The sequence below is a fragment of the Ovis canadensis genome, chromosome 5 (genome assembly GCF_042477335.2).
Source record: "Ovis canadensis isolate MfBH-ARS-UI-01 breed Bighorn chromosome 5, ARS-UI_OviCan_v2, whole genome shotgun sequence".
Lineage (NCBI taxonomy): Eukaryota > Metazoa > Chordata > Mammalia > Artiodactyla > Bovidae > Ovis > Ovis canadensis.
The window spans coordinates 83778263-83801798 of NC_091249.1; positions in this window are offsets into that span (position 1 = coordinate 83778263).

The window sequence follows — 23536 nt, forward strand, 5'->3', positions numbered from 1 at the left end:
ATGAATTAGACTTCTTTGATTTAGACTTTGAATTCAGGTCCCATCAAGAATAGTGTAAAAATGACTTAAGCTCTTGTCCTCAGTTTCTTCATTTGTAAAATGAGGCTAATAACAGTAATCTACTCAAAGCTATGGTTTTTCCAGTAGTCATGTATGGATGTGAGGATTGGACCTTAAAGAAAGCTGAGCACCGAAGACTCAATACTTTTGGACTGTGGTGTTGGAGAAGACTCTTGAGAGTCCCTTTTATAGCAAGGAGCTCCAACCAGTCAATCCTAAAGGAAATCAGTCCTGAATATTCATTGGAAGGACTGATGCTGAAGCTGAAACTCCAGTACTTTGGCCACCTGATGCGAAGAACTCATTGGAAAAGACCCTGATGTTGGGAAAGATTGAAGGCAGGAGAAGGGGATGACAGAGGATGAGATGGTTGGGTGGCATCACTGACTCAATGGACGTGAGTTTGAGCTCCAGGAGTTGGTGAGAGACAGGGAAGCCTGACATGCTGCAATCCACAGGGTCACAAAGAGTCGACACGACTGAGCGACTGAACTGAACTGAACTGAAATGAACAGTGCTTATCTCAGGATTTTGAAGAGTTAGTGAAATAATCTTGTGAGGCTTAATACAGTGTCTTGCAGACAATAAACAGTCAATAAATAATAGAAATTATTATAGGGAGAATTTTGTTAGTGTAATTTTTTTTTCTTAGGAAAGCAGCTGTTCATTATAGAAAGACAGGCTGTATCATGGCATTTGCTTTGACCTTTTTACTATTGGGGAAAAAATACCTCAGGACCCAAATCATGATTAATTTATATATTGTGTTTATGAACAGCTAAGCTTTCTCCACGCTGGTTCTCTGAAAGGAATAAGGGTCAATGACAAGGAAAATTTGGATTCACCACAAAATGAACACTTCCGGAACCTTCATTTGGTTAAGATCAAAATAGACTGAGCTCTCTGGTAATGAACTGTGGGCATGTTTCCAGACAAACATGGAATGAACTTGGATCCTTCCATACATACCACACTGGGGTGACAGCAATTGTGCTTTGGAGTGGCCAGGGTGAAATGTTTCTTCAGTGAATTGCCAGGAAGATGATAAGAACATTCCAACAGCTAATGTGTTGCCCAAATGGCAGGTCACTCCATTCTCAGCTCTACTTTTTTCCTGACTGCAGAAAACACCAGAGTGGACAGCCTTAGGTTTATGTAAAATATGGTTGCCAAGGAAAGTTAATTCTCTTCAGAAACTGCAGGTTGATAATGGTTCAGATTTACAAGAGAAAGTTTGTTATAAGACATGTTTGACTGTTTATCTTGAAAGATCTTGCAGTGTGTGTGTGCAAGTGTGTGTGTGCAAGTGTGTGTGTGCAAGTGTGTGTGTGTACATGCACATTGCTAGTACCTCTTGTTTGAAATGAGCAAGCTGTTGTAACTTACAGATTAGATGAGCCAGCCATTTGAAAGTGAAAGTGAAAGTGAAGTTGCTCAGTTGTGTCCGACTCTTTGCGGCCCCATGGACTGTAGGCTACCAGGATCATCCATCCGTCCATGGAATTTTCCAGGCAAGAGTACTGGAGTGGGTTGCCATTTTCTTCTCCAGGGGATCTTCCCAACCCCGGGATCAAACCCGGGTCTCCCGCATTGTAGGCAGAATATGTCTCAAATTTTTTTCCTGGAGAGATAGAGTATTTTCCCCACCACCCAGGCATTCTGTTTCCAAGCCCATTTACTTTCTCCTAGCCACTTCAGAATACACTGAACTCAAAAATAAAGCTAGAGAAACTTACAAGTTTATTATCTATAATACAGAGCTTGGGACTTGCTCCCTTTTGAAAAAAAATACACACACACACATATAGTTACACAGAAAAGAAACAGTTAATTTAATGTGTAATCCTAGAGCAAAGATCAGTATGACTCACGTGAAAAATTAACAAAGGATCAAAGTAAAAATCCACTTTATTTTTCATTTTTTTCACTACCTTTTTAAATGAACATATAAGGCATTTCACCTCTCTGAGAAAAAAAGAATAAGATATACATATATATTAAACATATATATATAATTTTAAAAATACATATAGCACACCTTATGGAAGAGAAGTGGGAGAGTTATGAATAAAAGAAACAAGAAAGATAAAGGGGAAGAAAGAGGTATAGGGAGAAAGAGTAAAAGTAAAAAATAAGATGGTTATAGATGACACAAATGCATAAAAGTAATACCAGGCATTTTCAGAGGGTAGGATTACTTTTTTTCAAGGCAGTTGTCAAATTTTCTAACTCTGAACCCCAATTAGGACATTTAGTTTGGGGCTTATGCTCTGTGACCTGATGAAAGTTAGTAACTGGTCAGACCCAGTGCATTGTCCACGGTTTCTCCTGCTCTGCAATAGAATCTGATGGAGATGGGTGGTGTTCTCTTGAATTGAGTAGGGCCAATGACTGAGCGACTGAACTGAACTGAACTGAATGACAGTTTGGATCACTCTTTAAGGAGACAGTACTGAATGGCAGGTGAAATTAAATTTTCTTTATATATAGCCATTCTGTTTCATTTTTTCCATAAGCAAGAATTTCTTTAAAGAAAATAAGCATAAAATAAAAGCATCTCACACATACACATACCTAGAGAGGCAATCAATCGGAGAAGAATTCATGAAAGGGACTAAGAAGGAGTATCGAGGGTAGAGGCAGGAGGAAATCCAGAAACTGTGGTGTCCCAGATGCCAAGGGAATAGTTGACCTACATCACCTGAACTTCTACTCAGTTTTTTTCAGCAGTTTTACTGAGGTATAATTTATACATAGTAAAATGCAAACATCTTGAGCATACAGCTCCATGTCTTTATCAAGTATATACTCATGTATCCACCACCAAGATCGAGATGTAAAATATTTTCATCTCCCCAGAAAACTATCTCATTCCCCTTTCCAATTAATAAACTCCATCTGCATTCCCCAAAGTAGTCAATAGTATTCTCATGCTTGTCCTGTTAGACCAGTTTCCTCTGTTCTTCAATTGCATGTAAGTGGGTTCAGTGTCTAATCCTTTATGTGTCATTTCTTTTTGCTTACCCTACATTTAAAAATTGATTCATGCAGTAGCAGGTATTAGTAACTCACTCCTTTTGCTGAATAGTAGTCCATTGTATGAATATGCAACATTATTTGCTCTCCTGTGAAGGGACCTTTGGAGATGTGAGGAATAAATGCACTATGAACATTCTTTTATGTGTCTTTTTAATCCACTGTTTCTCTTTGGTACAGACTGAGAGTATAATTGTTAAGTCATAGAGTGAGTATCTGTTTAACCTGATTAGAAACTGACAGTTTTCCAAAGTGTTGTGCTAGTTTACGCTCCCATGAGCAATTTGTGAGCATTCCAGTTGCTTCATGTCCTTGCCAGCACTTGGTACCATTAGTCTTTTTAAGCTTAGCCTTTCTAGTGCCTATGTTGAGTGGTTTCTCATGGTGGTGCAATTTTCATTTCCTCAATGGCTGATATCTCTGATTACCCCTGCATATGCTTATTGGCCATTCACATATTTTCTTTTGTGAAATGCCTACTATGGTTTTTTTTTCCTATTTTAAAATTCTGTGTTTTTATTTTTCAATTACTAATTTGTTAGAATGTTTACTACATTTATGTTTAATCCAGTTACCAATAATTTACTCTCCTCCTACTTGTCCATCCACTTTTGCTGCCTTCTTTGGGATTGGTCAAGTATTTTATATTTTTACATTTCATCTTCTCTAGTAACTTTTGCCTATATGTCTTTGTATTACTTTTAGAAATTATTTATCTAGTGAGTATAATGTTTCACATCACAATCCACCTTAAATTATTACTATACCAATCTATAAACAATGTTTTACTGTAATTTAGTCTCTCAGTCGTGTCCAACTCTTTGTGACCCCATTGACTGCAGAATGCCAGCCTTCCCTGTCCTTCACCATTTCCTGGAGTTTGCTTAAACTCATGTCCGTTGAGTCAGTGATGCCATCCAACCATCTCGTACTCTGTCATCCCCTTCTCCTGCCTTCAGTCTTTCCCAGCATCAGGGTCTTTTCTAATGAGTCAGTTTTTTGCATCAGATGACCAAAGTATTGGAGCTTCAACTTCAGCATCAGTCCCTCCAGTGAATATTCAGGGTTGATTTCCTTTAGGATTGACTGGTTTGATCTCCTTGCTATACAAGGGACTCTCAAGAGTCTTCTCCAGCACCAAAGTTCAAAAGGATCAGTTCTTCAGTGCTCAACCTTCATTATGGTCCAACTCTCACATCCACACATGACTACCGGAAAAACCATAGCTTTGACTCGGTGGACCTTTGTTGGCAAAATGATGTCTCTGCTTTTGAATATGCTATCTAGGTTGGTCATAGCTTTTCTTCCAGGGAGCCAACATCTTTTAATTTCATGGTTGCAGTCACCATCTGCAGTGATTTTGGAGACAAAGAAAGGTAAACAATGTTAGAACTTTACAAAAGTATGATTCTATTTATCCCTCTTCTGTCTTTAGCTTAGTCACTCAGGCATGTCTGACTCTTTGTGACACCATTGTCCATGACGATTCTCCAGGCAAGAATACTGGAGTGGGTTGCCATATTCTTCTCCAGGGGATCTTCTCAACACAGGGATTGAACCCAGGTCTCCTGATTTGCAGGTCCATTCTTTACTATCTGAGCCACCAGGGAAACCTGTTAGTCATGTATTTTATTTCAAATATATTATAAACCTGAGGCTGTATTATTATACATGCTTTAAACAAATAGTCTTATAAAGAAAAATTTTAAAATCTTCCTTTATATTTATTTACATCAGTTCAGTTCAGTTCAGGCACTCAGTCGTATCTGACTCTTTGTGATACCATGAATCGCAGCACGCCAGGCCTCCCTGTCCATCACCAACTCCCGGAGTTTACCCAAACTCATGTCCATCTAGTTGGTGATGCCATCCAGCCATCTCATCTTCTGTCGTCCCCTTCTCCTCCTGCCCCCAATCCCTCCCAGCATCAGGGTCTTTTCCAGTGAGTCAACTGTTCGCATGAGGTGGCCAAAGTATTGGAATTTCAGCTTTAGCATCAGTCCTTCCAATGAACACCCAGGACTGATCTCCTTTTAAGTGCTTCTCATTTCTCCCTGCAGCTGTGGACTTGATTGGGATCATTCTTCCTGCAGCCTAAAGAATTTATCTAGCTTTTTGTACTGCAGGTCTGCTGATCATAAATTCTCTGTTTTTAATTGACTGAAAATATTTGAATTGCCTTTATTTTCCAAGGATTTTTTCACCGAGTAGAACATTTTAGATTCACAGTATTCTTTTTCTTTCAGTACATTCAAGATGTTGTTCTACTGTTTCCAATGAGAAATCAGCTATAATTGATGTTGATATTCCTGTAATGATTATTTCCTTCTCATTGATTTTAAGATTTCCTATTTATCTTAGCTCTTTAGCTGTATGACTATTGTGTACCTCGGTGTGATTTTTCTTTATATTTATTCTGTTTTGTGTTTGCCATGGTTTTAAAATGTGTGGGTTGAAGTATTTCATCTCTTTTGGAAAATTTGGGGTATCATCAATTCAGATATTTTTTCTTCTCTGTTCTTTGTCTTTACTCTTAAGATTCCAATTATAATTATATTAGTTGAATTGATATTGTTCCATTGGTCTTTGCTATTGTTATTTTTTCACTTTATATATATATTTCTCTTTATTTTAGTTGTATAATCTCTGGTGACTTACCTCCAGATCACTAATCCTTTGTTCTACCCCATGCAGTGTGCTGTGAAGTCCATCTGACAATTTCCTTTTTCTAAGATACAGTATATTTTAGTTATAGAATTTCTATTTGGTTCTTTTATAGAGTTTTCATTTATTTGATGGCATTCTCAATCTCTAACCCCAGTGATTCATTCTTTTCCTCTGAACTCTTTAACATATGTATGGTAATTATAAGTTCTTCTCTGAAAATGTCATCATATGACTCATCTGTGGGTTTGAGTCTATTGATATGTTTTTATGTCTTTTGACTATGGGTCACTTTTTCCTGCCTCTTCTCATGTCATGGTTTTTTTATTGGTTACCAGATATAGTAAATAAAGGACCAGGAGAGACCGAAGTAGATGATCATTTTCTCCAAAAAAGGCTGACCCTTCTGTCTCACATGCAGCTATTATTAGGGGCTGAGCTCATCAATCTAATTAGCAGTGAGCTGAAATGGGGCCAGTAGAGTTAGTTTTACTTCACCTTTGATTTAAATGATTTGAGGGAGATCAGTACCCCCAATTCCAGCAGGGTTTGGAAATGTGAACACTGTTACGATCTCTCTCTGCTTCCCTTACCTTATTCTAAGCTTTCTGGTGATTCCACTTGTTGAATGTAATTTCCATGGGAGAAACTGGGTGGATGGGGAGAGCTAACTTTGAGTTTGGGACTATTCCAGATTCCAATGTGCCATGCCAGCCTATGCATAGCCTTGAAAAGTTTGGATGATTTCTCCTTGTTCCCACAAAACTTCTCTGCCTATAGCAGTCCTGCTTGTCCTTCAGACTCAGCAACTCCCTAGAGATTGAAGTAGTCTCCAGTCTATGTGCATCTAAAAAAAAACTCCCTGTCTTCATTTCAGTTTATTTAGATTTTTATTTTACAGGCTTTAAAAGCTTTAAAGAGAAGTGAGGTTTTTGTGTTTGTTTTTTTTTTTTTTTAACTCTACCTGGTTTTGTTGTTGTTTTGGAGTGATAGTGTTTGATAAACCTAGTATGCTAACTGGTAGTAGAATTCTTGAATTTGATTCTGTTAAGTTAAATAGTAGCTTCCTTTAACAACCCATTTTATTTTAAAGACAGTGATTAATGATTTATGAAATTATAATCCACTTGCAGATGATTTTTCCCAACTGTAGCAAGCGCACCTTCAAGATTATACTTCCCTGACTTTTTGAGAAGTTGATATAGAGATGATATGAAACCTAAATTATAGAAGGGAGATAAAGGGTACTAATATTTGTGAAGTGCTAGCATATAGCGTGTCCCTAAAATCTCTGCTTGGCCCTTTACATACAATGTTTTTTAAATGTAAAAATGTTTATGGGGCATTTACACAGGGGTGGAGGAAACTGGAAGAGATGGCAGTTGCATGGGAATCACAGGATCAAGATCCCAGCTAGGGAACATAGATAGAGATGGGGAACAGGTCTTTCTGAGCAAGGAGGGAAGCCAAGTAGTTAGTATTGGACTTGGCAATGCATTTACTTGTTCCTGATTTAGTGTGTACCAGGAGCCAGGAAATGAGGCATCTGGACCCCACATGTATGCTATATATGCTGATGCTTGGTTCTTTGTTCAAAAATAGGACCCCGTAGGCGCCACCAGGGTGGGAATCTTAAACATAGGGCAATCTCACAAATGTGGAATGCTTAGCGACCCTGAATTTCTCACTGCATTATGGACATTTTCCTTATTTTCCCTTTTCTGTTTCCTGGGAAAGATTGTGTTTGTCATGGAAATAATGACACCACATGACTGTGCCCTAAGGTGAAGGGCTAACTTCAATGCTTTTAATGCAACTTGGGCACAACTGATGAAATTGTGGGTAAGCTACATTATTCTCTATGGGAAATGGTACATTCTGAATGATGTTCTCCCAAAGTTATGGTGATGTCTGCTGAAAAGAAAATGAGCAGTTTCTTTCTGCTCTTGTCGCTTAGTCTGTATTTCCACTCTGTGCAGTTTCACTTGCCATACATTTTCTCTCCTCTCCTCTTCCTTTCCTTCTGACTTCCCAACCCTGCTCACCCCCTTCTCTCTACTTTCTTTCTTTCTTTTCCTTCTTTCCCTATAAGTCCTATTAATTTCACTAATATTCATTTCTAACTTGAGGTGATCAAAGTTGTCTTATTATCTTCTTATGCTTCTTCTTATAAATACATAGTGCACTTATATTTGTCAAACCTTTTCAGATATAATAGTAATAAGTATGATGAAGATAGTTAATACTTGTATAATGCTTACTTCTGTTGTTTGCTTTGTTATAAGTGCCTTACATGTGTTAACTCATTAAAGCCTAACAAATTCTTTTGAAGCAGGTAGTATTTTACCCTCATTTTGCAGATGGGAAAATTAAGACACAGAGAAATAATTTCCTCATGCAGTTGACAAATAGTAGAACTGATTTTAACTCAGGCTGTCTAGCTCCAGGGTATATGATTTTAAGCCCAGTTCTAAATCATCTCTTATTTAAACTACCTTAAAATTCTTATCCTAAAGCCCATAGGATTTTTAGGGAAAATGCTACTCTTCTTAATTTAGAGATGAAAAAACTGAGACTGGAACTGACCACATCACTCTGAAATGATGGACTTGAAGTAACTTTTTTGGGAATAGGTCTTCAGCCTTGTGGTTGGGAGTGTGTGTGTGTGAGAGAGAGAGACCTTAGGCCATTAGTTGTTTAGGAAAGATCCCTCCCTTATATCTTTATTTCAGGCCAAATGTAGTAGGTTGGGATATTTGGGGCTGAAAATAATAGAAAACTAACAACTAAAATCATAGTTAACTTTATTTCTCACAGGAAAAAAGGTAGAAGTCACAGGGATGATTGGTAAAGCAATAAGATCATTAGAAGCTAGGGCTTTCCATTCTGCCATCCTCAGCATTTCAGTTTTCCTGCCATCATGCTGGAGGCCTCATAATTACAAGGTGGCTGCCTCAGCTTCAAGCATCGCATTTACTTCTGACTACATAGAAAGACAGAAACAAAGGCAGCTAACATGTTGACAAATTGCCTCATGTGTGTCTCTCTCTTATCAGGGAGGAAAGTATTTGTCAGCATACTTCCCCTTCCATTTCATAGATGGGTACTCCATCATGTGGCCACCTATGACCACAAGGAGACGCTGGAGAGTATCTGATAAAAAGAGGCTGCCTTTATCATGACTGAATTAGCAGAAGCAATTGTGATTCACTTCTCATGGCTGTGTACTTGGCAACCCAAGCAAAATCAGGATTCAGTTAGTTCTATTGTGTACATGGTAATTTACTTTAAAGTACTTCAGTATAAGTGGTGTGATGTGTATGTGTGCAAGTTAATATTAATCAACACTCTAGGGATGAGTGGTTAATTAGTATATGAAGAGTCCTTGTCTGAATAATTACCTTTGGGTTAGTTAATTAGCATAAGGAATGTTAGGAATAATTTTTTGTTGGTGAAATGAGTTGTTTAAGATCAGTTAGGAGTTGGGTAGCAAGACCCACATGAATAAGGTAGAAGAAATGAACATGCTCAGTTGTCAATACCAGACACAGACGTTCTGGAGCCCCTTGGCCTGCATCCTCCCATGGAGGAGCCCCTTTCCTGGTGATGAGGTTTCTGATTATTCTTTAAGGGCATCTGTTTCTGAGGGAGTTGTTCCTGCAAAGGGCTTGCCAGGGAACCTAAAGGCATAGAGAGGAGTAGTCTTTCCCTAGACACAGAGTGGTTGTTTGCCTGCTTGCTGGTAAACATCTGTATGCCTGTTGATTATGCCTGAGACTTCTTTTTACTTGATGATACCACCATAGAACAAGATTACAGGAATAGGACTATTTCACCTTCTCTGGCCTCTAACCACCAGAGGCTCACCAACGAACACTGAAAAGAATGTGGTATTTGCCAAACAAATTGGCTTAGTTCTGTTCACTCGAGTCAGCCAAGGGGGAAAAGGGGGATGGTTGTTGATGAGATCACCAGACCAATATGTCACATAACAAGGTTTTAAACTGAGATCATTTCAGTGGGAGGAGCAAATACAAGAGAAATGAAATTTCAAAGTGAAATGGTAAGCCAAAACACAACATTAAAAAAAAAAAAAACCAATTTTGGGCCATGAATGATCAGGAGTAGATTTGGAAGAAACATTTGTGACAAACAATTTTTGGATTGATCTGATGCTATTTGGCAAGTCCCAACTTTCCAGAGGGAGATGTGGGGGATGGTCTACCCCTTTCTACAAGTGTAAGGAGAAAGCTTTGTCAGAGGAACACTTGGAAAGCTGATATATGTCCCTTGGACATGAGATAGGCATGGCAGATTAATGTTTGGTACACACTTAAGAAATCTAAAGAATTTCTAGATGGAGATGTCAAGGCAGAAGGAAATGGAGTTTGCTACTGTATTGGGAGTAACCTCTCTCTCCACCACTGGCAGGTGAAAGATATGTGGATACCGGGGACAAGATGTAGAATCTATGGTAGGAATCGTTGCATGGGGCTATCTAAAAAGGAATCTTGCCCCAAATAGCTTCTTCCAGAAAGCAAGTTACCCAATCAGAGAGCCTGTATGATGTGGCCCTTTCATAAAATAAACTGAAGCTAGGTAGGGCTGTGGGGAACATTCACACGAAGGAGGGATTTTGCCTGAATCATGGGACTAGATGACAGAGGGACTCAACTGGGGTTGAGCTCTTGAAGACCCACTAAGGTGCTCAGAAAATAAAGAAGCATTGTATATCTCTGCCAGGCCCAGAGAGCCCAGAGTTATCTTACAACAGTGCCAGACAAATAAGTATGTTTTCTTCTCTTCCATCCTCCTCCTCCTGTCCCTTCCCATACTCCAACAGTGGGGAGAACAGAAGCCACAGTTAGCAGTCTGAGGAAAGAGAAGGAGAGAAAGAAATGAAAAGTGGACCCCATGTCCATTGAGAAAGCAGGAGGCTGCCCTGTGCTGGCCCTACCTGAAGGAAAGGAGAAAAGATGTCTTGTTTATGGTCCACTTTTGACTATCATAGGATGTATGCTATTAAGTACCCAAATGAGACCATGTCTTGTAGTTAAGGTAGTGGTAAGACTTAGATTTATCCAAGAGTAATACAAAAAGTCATGGGCCTATTGGAGTTTTTGCCTGGGTTACTGAACATATTTAAAAGGATAGAGGAAAGACTCACAGATGGCATAAAGGGGCACCCTCTCCTATTCCTTCCCCAGTTTCTTACCTCCTTTGCTCTTTACCCTAGGCTTCTGTTTTTTCGTTATCTTATTAACAGTTTATGATCAGTTATCCAAGCTTCCCAGGTTGGGCTAGTGGTAAAGAACCTGCCTGCCAATGGAGGAGTTGTCAAAGACATGGGTGTGATCCCTGGTCAGGAAGATCCTCTGGGAGAAGGCACAGAAACCCACTCTAGTATTCTTGCCTGGAGAATCCCATGGACAGAGGGGCCTGGCAGGCTACTGTCTCTAGAGTTGCAAAGAGTTGGATGTGACTGAAGTGACTTAGCATGCATGCATGATCAGTTATCCATTGCTGTGTAACAAATTACCACAAACTTAGTGACTTAATTAGCTATTTCAAATCCTAAAAGATGATGCTATGAAAGTGCTGCACTCAACATGCCAGCAAATTTGGAAAACTCAGCAGTGGCCACAGGACTAGAAAAGGTCAGTTTTCATTCCAATCCCAAAGAAAGGCAATGCCAAAGAATGTTTAAACTACCACACAATTGCATTCATCTCACACACTAGCAAAGTAATACTCAAAATTCTCCAAGCCAGGCTTAAACAGTATGTGAACTTCCAGATGTTCAAGCTAGATTTAGAAAAGGCAGAGGAACCAGGGATCAGATTGCCAGCATCTGTTGGATTATTGAAAAAGCAAGACATTTCCAGAAAAACATCTGCTTTATTAACTACGCAAAAGCCTTTGATTGTGTGAATCACAACAAACTATGGAAAATTCTTCAAGAGATGGGAATACCAAACCACTTTTCCTGCCTCCTGAGAAATCTGTATGCAGGCCAAGAAGCAACACTTAGAACCAGACATGGAACAACAGACTGGTTCCAAATTGGGAAAGGAGTACATCAAGGTTGTATATTGTCACCCTGCTTATTTAACTTCTATGCAGAGTGCATCATGTGAAGGTACTTAGGATGGATGGATGAAGCACAACCTGGAATCAAGATTGCCAGGAGAACTATCAATACACTCAGATTTGCAGATGACACCACTCTTAGGGCAGAAAGCAAAGAAGAGCTAAAGAGCCTCTTGATGAAAGTGAAAGAGGAGAGCAAAAATGTTGGCTTAAAACTCAACAATCGGAAAACTAAGATCTTGGCATCTGGTCCCATCACTTCATGGCAAATAAATAGGGAAACAATGGAAACAGTGAAAGACTTTATTTTCTTGGGCTCCAAAATCACTGCAGATGGTAACTGCAGCCACAAAATTAAAAGACGCTTGCTCCTTGGAAGAAAAGCTATGACTAACCTAGACAGCATATTAAAAAGCAGAGTCATTACATTGCCAACAAAGGTCCATCTAGTCAAAGCTATCATTTTCCAGTAGTCATGTATGGATGTAAGAGTTGGAAGGAAGCTGAGTGCTGAAGAATTGATGCTTTTGAACTGTGGTGTTGGAGAAGACTCTTGAGAGTCTCTTGGACTACAAGGAGATCAAACCAGTCAATCCTAAAGGAAATCAGTCCTGAATACTCACTGGAAGGACTGAGACTGAAGCTGAACTCCAATACTTTGGCCACCTGTTACAAAGAACTGACTCATTGGAAAAGACCCTGATGCTGGGAAAGATTGACAGCAGAAGGCAAAGGGGATGACAGAGGGTGAGATGGCTAGATGACATCACTGACTTGATGGACATGAGTTTGAGCAAGCTCTGGGAGTTGGTGATAGACAGGAAAGCCTGACATGCTGCAGTGCAAGAGGTCTCAAAGAGCTGGACACCACTGAGTGACTGAACTAAGCTGAAGTGACTTAATAAAAGCACATATTTGTTATCTCATTTCTGAGGGACAGAAGTCCAGTCCAGGCCTACCTGAGTGCCACTCACAAGGCTGAAATTTAGTGTTGGCTGGAACTATGATCTCTTCTCAAGGTTCCACTGAGGAAAGCTTGGCTTTTAAGCTTATGCAGCTGTTGGCAAAATTCAGTTCCTGGTGTCCTGTTTAACCTAAGGGCCTCAGTTTCTTGCTGGCTGATAGATGAAAGCTGCCCTCAGGTTCTACCAGGGTTTTTGTTTTTGTTTTTTTTAATATAAGGCTGCCCTTAGTTCTTTGCTGCTTGAACCTTCAGATCATGGGCCTCTCTCTTCACCAGTGCCTGAAGGACAGAGTCTATTTTGCAAGATTGATATTACAAGTTTTTGTAATGTAATTACAGGCTTGACATCCCATTACCTTCATCATCAGTTCTGTTGGTTGGAAGCAGGCCACTGGAGAGATTATACAGGGGCATGAATACCAGAAGGCACGGATAGTTGAGGGAACATCTTGGAGTGGGTCTACTACAATGGGTCTACTGTCTCTACCTTGTGAAGCTCTAGCTTGGTAGGTGGGAGTGGGATAAGTGGCTAAAACACCTTCAAGGTGGAAATGCCTATTAGACAAATAAACTATGCAATTGTTGAGGCCAAACAGCTCATGCAGTATAACCTCAGTGGATTATTATCATAGAAATTGTCTGCTCATTCTCTCAGTTTACTCCAAATGTCCTGCCAGTTGGGAGCATCCCAGGCCTGGAAGAGGATGAGTATGAACTCCAGTCAAGGCAAGGACTGAGAGGATAAGAAAAACCATCCCAATATTCTGACTTGTATGAAGCACCTGCAAAATGTCAGGCTTGTGCTATCTACTTTATATTATTACAGTTATTATAACCTAAGAGGGAGGTACTCTTATTAGTCCCATTTTACAGATGAAAAAAACAGAGGCTTAGAAGGTCTAAATAACTTGCTTTGGTTAAGTGACGGGGCCAGGACTTGAAATGTTGTCAGTCTATTGCCAAGCCTGCTCGTACCACAGCCTTAAAGAAAATGTAGGCACGTAGGCAAGTGGAGGCAGCATGCAAACAACACTTCATTTAGAATCAGGAGATCTGGGTTCAAGTGTAGCTCAGTCCCTTATAATCTGTGTGATTTGGAGCTGCTCAGTTGGCTTCTTTTGGTCTCTCTCTCTCTCTCTCTCTTTTCAGTCTGTATAAAGGGAATTGTAAACAATTTCATTATCCATATACCAAACATGAATCTTGACCCTTACCTTACACTATGCACAAAAATTAGCTTTCAGTTCAGTTCAGTTGCTCAGTCGTGTCCGACTCTTTGCGACCCCATGAATCGCAGCACGCCAGGCCTCCCTGTTCATCACCATCTCACCATCTCCTGGAGTTCAATCAGACTCACGTCCATCGAGTCCGTGAGGCCATCCAGCCATCTCCTCCTCGGTCATCCCCTTCTCCTCCTGCCCCCAATCCCTCTCAGCATCAGAGTATTTTCCAATGAGTCAGCTCTTTGCATGAGGTGGCCAAAGTCCTGGAGTTTCAGCTTTAGCATCATTCCTTCCAAAGAAATCCCAGGGTTGATCTCCTTCAGAATGGACTGGTTGGATCTCCTTGCAGTCCAAGGGACTCTCAAGAGTCTTCTCTAATATCGCAGTTCAAAAGCATCAACTCTTTGGCGCTCAGCCTTCTTCACAGTCCAACTCTCACATCCATACGTGACCACAGGAAAAACCATAGCCTTGACTAGCTGGACCTTAGTTGGCAAAGTAATGTCTCTGCTTTTGAATATACTATCTAGGTTGGTCATAACTTTTCTTCCAAGGCGTAAGCGTCTTTTAATTTCATGGCTGCAGTCGCCATCTGCAGTGATTTTGGAGCCCCCAAAAATAAAGTCTGATACTCTTTCCACTGTTTTCCCATCTATTTCCCATGGAGTGATGCCATGATCTTCGTTTTCTGAATGTTGAGCTTTAAGCCAACTTTTTCACTCTCCTCTTTCACTTTCATCAAGAGGCTTTTTAGTTCCTCTTCACTTTCTGCTATAAGGGTGGTGTCATCTGCATATCTGAGGTGATTGATATTTCTCCCAGCAATCTTGATTCCAGCTTGTGTTTCTTCCAGTCCAGTGTTTCTCATGATGTACTCCGCATAGAAGTTAAATACGCAGGGTGACAATATACAGCCTTGACGTACTCCTTTTCCTATTTGGAACCAGTCTGTTGTTCCCTGTCCAGTTCTAACTGTTGCTTCCTGACCTGCATACAGATTTCTCAAGAGGCAGGTCAGGTGGTCTGGTATTCCCATCTCTTGAAGAATTTTCCAGTTTATTGTGATCCACACAGTCAAAGGCTTGGGCATAGTCAATGAAGCAGAAATAGACATTTTTTCTGGAACTCTCTTGCTTTTTCCATGATCCAGCGGATGTTGGCAATTTGATCTCTGGTTCCTCTGCCTTTTCTAAAACCAGCTTGAACATCAGGAAGTTCACGGTTCACGTATTGCTGAAGCCTGGCTTGGAAAATTTTGAGCATTACTTTACTAGCATGTGAGATGAATGCAATTATGTGGTAGTTTGAGCATTCTTTGGCATTGTCTTTCTTTGGAATTGGAATGAAAACGGACCTTTTCCAGTCCTGTGGCCACTGCTGAGTTTTCCAAATTTGCTGGCATATTGAGTGCAGCACTTTCACAAGTCCTAAATGTAATAAATAAAACTATAAAACCCAAGTTAGACAAAGATTTCTTAGATGAGCTATCAAAAGAAAATCTATATAAAAAGTTAATAGATTGGACTTCATAAAAATTAAGAACCTTTGCTTTTAGAGAGATACCACCAAGAAAACAAACAAAAAATAAAATAAGTCTTAATCTGGGTAAAATATTTACAAAATACATAATGTCTGATAAAGGACCTGAATCTAGACAATGAAATAATTTCTTATAGCTTAGCAGTAAAACAACCTAATAAAAAATAGCAAAAGACTTGAATGGACACATAACCAAAAAAGATATTGGAATAGCAAGTAAGCACATGAAAAGATGCTTAACATCATTAGACATTCAGTTCAGCTCAGTCACTCAGTCATGTCCAACTCTTTGCGACCCCATGAATCACAGCATGCCAGTCCTCCCTGTCCATCACCATCTCCCAGAGTTCACTCAAACTCACATCCATCGAGTCAGTGATGCCATCCAGCCATCTCATCCTCTGTCGTCCCCTTCTCCTCCTGCCCCCAATCCCTCCCAGCATCAGAGTCTTTTCCAATGAGTCAGCTCTTCGCATGAGGTGGCCAAAGTACTGGAGTTTCAGCTTTAGCATCATTCCTTCCAAAGGACATCCAGGGCTGATCTCCTTTAGAATGGACTGGTTGAACCTCCTTGCAGTCCAAGGGACTCTCAAGAGTCTTCTCCCACACCACAGTTCAAAAACATCAATTCTTCAGCGCTCAGCTTTCTTCACAGTCCAACTCTCGCATCCATACATGACAACTGGAAAAACCATAGCCTTGACTACACAGACCTTTGTTGGCAAAGTAATGTCTCTGCTTTTCAATATGCTATCTAGGTTGGTTATAACTTTCTTTCCAAGGAGCATCAGATGTTAGGGAAATGCAATTAAAGCTGCAGTGAGATATCACAAGTTCACTATGCCATATATTAATTATATTTTTTAATCTTTGCAAAAACTGTTTAAGTAGGAATCTTATTTCCATTTTATAAATAAGGATACTTACTTGTTTTAACTGAAGATTCAAGGTCATATAGCTAAGATGTAGGGCAACAGGCTTAATATTCAGTATTCTGCTTCCACATTGCTGCCCAAGTGCTATCATGACTCTATTATTCCACTCTAATGTCAGTTCCAAGAGGGCAAGGACCCTGTCTGTCTTGTGCACTGCTGGAGCTCCAGCTCCTTGCATGTAGTAGGCACTCAGTGCTGCTCATTGAATGAAAGCCAGTCAGTGCCTGGTGGGGCTTTTTCCTACCATTAAAGAATCTTTGTGAATGGGCAAGTCATACCCACTATGGTTTGGGATGCCCTTTTATGGTACTTTTTATTTGGTCTCAGAAAACTCTACACCTAGTCTTGGGTGGGTCCTGTCTACCATCCTCTTTTCCCCTTCCCCCCTTCTCTTCCCCTTCATTCATATTCTCTTTCTTATTTTTCTTTTCTCACTGTGTAACATAGCTTTACCTCACTCTGTCCATTGGGACAGGATACATGGTGTTTCTTACCTCCAGGACCAGGTGTGGGGTTCCCTGGAACAGTTCCATCAGAGAATAAATGTGCCGACCTTTAAGGCTGCCTAGCCTGCCCTGAGGACCTTTTCTGCCTGTGGCAAGCCTCTGTGGGCCATCACTGCCCTGAATTTTAAGGGAGGCTGACTGGCCTATCCTTTCTGATCTAAGAAAGTTTTGTCAGCTTCAAGTCCATCTAACGAGGAGCACAAAAATGTTCCTTTCTAGGAGAGAGAACAGAAGGGTCTAAGAATAGCTGTTGTTGGGGAGGCAGACAGCAGGATCCAGGTCAGGCAGGACCAGGCAACATGAAGCTAGTTGGGACTTGCCTTCCTCTGGCTGGGTTTAGGAGAGACAGGAAACAAAGTTTGCTTCCTCTCCTGCTGAGTAGGGAGGATCTGGGTTAAGCTGGATTTGCTTTCAACTCTTGAATCCACATTGAGGCTGCCTTGTCTGGCAGGCCATATGGTTTTCAGAGAGACAGCTGTGGACTGGGTTTTGGCAGATGGAGGGAGCAGTGCTGAAAATGACAGAGTCTAGCAACTGGGGAAGAAAGGGGGCTGTCAGGTGAGAATCTGGGGAGGAGGCTGGGAGCAAGAGGAAAACCTAAGAGAAAGCCAGAAGAGAAAGTTAAAGGAAACGTTTTCCAATAAATTTGGTAAAGAAAGGGGAAACGTATTATTTGCCTTAGAGAGGAAAGCATCAAGGAGCCCTGCATAAGGATACTTGCATGGCTACAGAAAAATTCCCAAGTGGTTTTTTTTCTTTTGCCACATTTGTGTGCTGCTTATATTATATTTCAGACTTCCCTGGTAGCTCAGATGGTAAAGAATCTGCCCTCAGTGCAGGAGATCTGGGTTCCGTCCTTGGGTTGGGAAGATTCCCTGGAGAAGGGAATGGCAACCCACTCCAGTATTCTTACCTGGAAAATTCCATGGACAGAGGAGCCTGGCAGGCTACAACAGTCCATGGTGTCTCAGAGTCGGACACGACTGAGTGACTTTCACTTTATTTATGCTATATTTCATTAATATTTGTCTTTATGCTGACTTCTGAAGGCTTCAGTTCAGTTCAGTTCAGTTCAGTCGCTCAGTCATGCCCGACTCTTTGCGACCCCATGAACTGCAGCATGCCAGGCCTCCCCGTCCATCACCAACTCCCGGAGTCCACACAAACCCATGTCCACTGAGTCTGTGAGGCCATCCAACCATCTCATCCTCTGTCATCCCCTTCTCCTCCTGCCCTCAATCTTTCCCAGCATCAGGGTCTTTTCAAATGAGTCAGCTCTTCTCATCAGGTGGCCAAAGTATTGGAGTTTCAGCTTCAACATCAGTCCTTCCAATGAACACCCAGGACTGATCTCCTTTAGGATGGACTGGTTGGATCTCCTTGCAGTCCAAGGGACTTTCAAGAGTCTTCTCCAACACCACAGTTCAAAAGCATCAATTCTCTGGCACTCAGCTTTCTTTATAGTCCAACTCTCACATCCATACATGACTACTGGAAAAACCATAGCCTTGACTAGATGGACCTTTGTTGGCAAAGTAATGTCTCTGCTTTTTAATATGCTATCTAGGGTGGTCATAACTTTCCTTCCAAGGAGTAAGTATCTTTTAATTTCATGGCTGCAGCTTCAAGTTCATTTAAAAAGGAAAATGTTATCATTGCTGCATGTGGATAGTTTGTTATGCCTGGATGGTGATCATAATCATAAAAGGAAAACAGTATGGTGATATTAAATTCTAACTAGATACTATTGCCTCCTAAAAACTTGGACTTGGACTTCTTATTCCTTAAAAAAAAAAAAAAGAAAGAATGGGGTTTAAATATTAAAAACATAATAGCATCAAACTAGGACTTTTTTGATATGATCAGAAAGTTTCAAAAAGGAATGATTTTTCTCACTGTGTTAATCAGTGTTGTTAAATGCAGCAGTCTATCAGTGATTCACGTTTCACTAGGACATTTTAGAAAACTATGAGGGAGGGGGAAGATTCAACAGGGCCCTAGAAATTAGGAGATCAGGCTTCCGTTTCTAGCTATGCCACCATCATCTTGGACATATTTCTTTACTGTGGGTCTCCATTTTCTCATCTATTGGGAGGAATAGAGTTGAACTGTGCCCACCACCACCAAAAGCAAATTTGTTTCAGTATTTGGAATTACATATTGAGAGTGATTCTGAAGCTATACCTAAGCTTTGTGTGGGAAAGAATGCCATAATAGATTAGTTATGTCTGCATAGGTGCAGAGCTAACAGTGAGGAGATGGATGTTGTCTATCTGCTAGTTTTATGTTAGAAAATCTGTAGGATACACCCTGATTCTGATAGCCTGCGGTTGCATGATTTATATAATCAACCAAGAATAAACTTGGCTTACTTATTTGCTCATGGCTGATGGCAAAGTATGAAATGACAAACAATTCAGTTCAGTCTAACACTCACTGAGCACCTATATTATGCCAGACCCTGAGTGGAGGCTTAAGGATGTATAATAAGATCTGGTCCCTACCCTGGAAGAGCTCAAAGTCCTGGATAGGAGGAGGAGGGTTGGTAGCAAGCACATAAACAGATTTCACATAGGTTTCAACATGATGTAGTAAGTACTAGGTTAGAGGTACACTGGGGATGCCGGGGCAGCTCAGAGCACTCAAACAAAGATTTCCTACAATTATATCCTGACCTGAGGAGTGATGAAGTCAGCATTCTTGCAGGTCTCAGGGGTTCTTGGAATCTGACTGTTATAAGTTAAATAAGTAAGTAATTATTGGTTGTTCAGTCATGACTGACTCTTCACAACCCCATGGACTGTAGCCCACCAGGCTCCTCTGTCCATGGAAGTCTCCAGGCAACAATACTTGCTGCTGCTGCTGCTGCTGCTGCTGCTGCTGCTGCTGCTGCTGCTGCTGCTGCTGCTGCTGCTGCTGCTGCTGCTGCTGCTAAGTCGCTTCAGTCATGTCCGACTCTGTGCGACCCCAGAGATGGCAGCCCACCAGGCTCCCCCATCCCTGGGATTTTCCAGGCAAGAATACTGGAGAGGGTTGCCATTTCCTTCTCCAATGCATGAAAGTGAAAAGTGAAAGTGAAGTTGCTCAGTCATGTCTGACTCTTTGCAACCCCATGGACTGCAGTCTACCAGGCTCCTCCGTCCATGGAATTTTCCAGTGGGTAGCTATTCCCTCTTCAGGGGGTCTTCCCAACCCTGGGATTGAACCCAGGTCTCCTGCATTGCAGGTAGATTCTTTACTGTCTGAGCCACTGGAAATGGATAAGTGGAACTGTGTCTCTCAAAAAAAGGTATTTTGAAGTCCTAACTCCTGGTGTTTGTGAACATGACCTTATTCAGAAATAGGATCTTTTGAAAATTGTTATGAGCTGAATTGTTGCCTTTACTGCTTAAAAAAATAAAAAGATGTGTTGGAGTCCAAACCCCTAGTATCTCAGAATGTGACTCTATTTGAAGATAGGGTTTTCATAGAGGCAGTTAAGTTAAAATGACATTCTTGGTGTTGGTCTTGATCCAGTACCACCAATGTCCATATAAAAAGGGGAAATTTGGACACAGACACAGACATGTGTTGAGGGAGATGATGTGAAGAGTCACAGGAATAAGATGGTCATATAGAAGCCAAAGAGAGACCTAGAATATATCCTTCCCTGGTGGCCTTCAGAAGGAACCAACCCTACCAATAGCTTGATTCTAGACTTCTAGTCTCCAAAACTGAAAGACAGTGCAATTTTGTTACTTATGTCACTCAATTTGTGATATTTTGTTGCTGTAGCCTTAGCAAACTGATATACTAAGACTGTACTCTATATGAAGAGGAAATTTGGGAGACACACACAGGGAAGAACAGCATATGACAATGGAGGCAGAGATCACAGTGATACATATTCAAACCAAGGAATGCCGATGATTGCCAGTGACCACGAAAGCTAGGAGACCAGCATAGAACCAGCTGTCCTTCAGAGGCCTCCAAAAGGAACCAACCTTGCCAACACCTTAACTTCACACTTCAAGCCTCCAGAAGTGTGAGAGACTTCAATTTCTTTTAAGCCACCCACTTTATGGTGATTTGTTATGGCAGTCCTAGGGACTAACACTAACCATTTATCTTGCCCTCTCTACCCAATTTCCACCTCTTATTCCTCCTCCTTTGGAAAAGGTACTCCCAACATAGAATATGCAGGCTACCAAGAGGAACACCATGTTTAGTAGATGAAAATGTGAGGAAATTATACCTTTGAAATGTTGACCTTGATTTTACCCTGTAGTTTCTATAATGACTACACCTTTTCCCCATGCTGCCCCCTCACATTTGGACAGCTAGATACCAGCTCTCATTGCTTCAGGGGAGTGTACTACTAAGTCTTGGTTTTGAGTTTACAACATGAAGCAGAGAAGGCTTACAATGGGAGGAAGAGAACAGATCAGTGGTCTGAAGGGGCAAATGACCAAAGATAGATGAAAGCAGGGGCCTTTCAGTGGATCCCACCTGGGTACTGGCCTGTGGTGCTGTGGTGCTGAGGGTTCAGCTCTCTCAGCCCTATGAAGTTCAAACACAATCCAGCTGGGTTCAGCTCCCTCAACCCAGGAAGTCCAGATACAATCCAGAGGAGACCAAGGAAGGAGAGAGATGCAAGCTTGATTGATGCTGCTTCCACCACTAGCAGAATGAGACATGTATTAGGAGTAGGATGAGAAGAGGGATCCAGAATACAAATGAAGTTCAGTTTAGAAAATCCAAAGTAGCTTTCTGTACACCCCAAGATTGAGCAGATATATATTCCCTGGTGGCTCAGATGGTAAAGAGTCTGCCAGCAATGCAGGAGACCTGGGTTGTATCCCTGGGTCAGAAAGATCTCCTGGAGAAAGAAATGATCACTCTCCAGTATTTTTGCCTAGAGAATTCCATGGACAGAGGAGTGTGGTAGGCTACGTCCATGGGGTCACAAAGAGTTGGACATGACTGAGCAGCTAATACACACACTCACATACATACCTGCCTCAAGAAAGTGATTCTTTCATTTCCCACAAGGGGAAATAAGCTCAGATATGATTTGTGTATTTGAGGTTTTATTTATTATTATTATTTTTTAGTAAATGTAATTAAAGTATAACTTGTATCAAGCCAAAGTACACAGTTCAACTAATATTCACAAAGTAAACTCACCCATAAGGGATTTGATTTAGGTCATACCTGAATGGTCTAGCAGTTTTCCCTGCTTTCTTCAATTTGAGTCTGATATGGTAATAAGGAGTTCATGATCTGAGCCACAGTCAGCTCCTGGTCTTGTTTTTGTTGACTGTATAGAGCTTCTCCATCTTTTGCTGCAGAGAATGTAATCAATCTGATTTTGGTGTTGACCATCTGGTGATGTCCATGTGTAGAGTCTTCTCTTGTGTTGTTGGAAGAGGGTGTTTGCTATGACCAGTGCATTATCTTGGCAAAACTCTATTAGTCTTTGCCCTGCTTCATTCCGTATTCCAAAGCCAAATTTACCTGTTACTCCACGTGTTTCTTGACTTCCTATATTTGCATTCCAGTCCCCTATAATGAAAAGGACATCTTTTTGGGGTGTTAGTTCTAAAAGGTCTTGTAGGTCTTCATAGAAATGTTCAACTTCAGCTTCTTCAGTGTTACTGCTTGGTTACTGCGATATTGGACAGTTTGCTTTGGAAACGAACAGAGGTCATTCTGTCATTTTTGAGATTGCATTCAAGTACTGCATTTCAGACTCTTCTGTTGACCATGATGGCTACTCCATTTCTTCTGAGGGATTCCTGCCCACAGTAGTAGATATAATGGTCATCTGAGTTAAATTCACCCATTCCAGTCCATTTTAGTTCTCTGATTCCTAGAATGTTGACATTCACTCTTGCCATCTCTTGTTTGACCACTTTCAATTTGCCTTGATTCATAGGTTCATTCCAGGTTCCTGACATTCCAGGTTCCTATGTATATTGCTCTTTACAGCATCGGACCTTGCTTCTATCACCAGTGACATCCACTGCTGGGTATTGTTTTTGCTTTGGCTCCATCCCTTTTTCTTTCTGGATTTATTTCTCCAGTGACCTCCAGTAGAATATTGGGCACCTACTGACCTGGGGAGTTCCTCTTTCAGTATCCTATCATTTTGCCTTTTCATACTGTTCATGGGGTACTCAAGGCAAGAATATTGACGTGGTTCTTATTATCAAATTCAGACTTAAATTGAAGAAAGCAGAGAAAACTGCTAGACCATTCAGGTATGACCTAAATCAAATCCCTTTATGATTATACAGTGGAAGTGAGAAATAGATTTAAGGGCCTAGATCTGATAGATGGAGTGCCTGATGAACTATAGAATGAGGTTTGTGACATTGTGACAGGAGACAGGGATCAAGACCATCCCCATGGAAAAGAAATGCAAAAAAGCAAAATGGCTGTCTGGGGAAGCCTTCCAAATAGCTGTGAAAAGAAGAGAAGTGAAAAGCCAAGGAGAAAAGGAAAGATATAAGCATCTGAATGCAGAGTTCCAAAGAA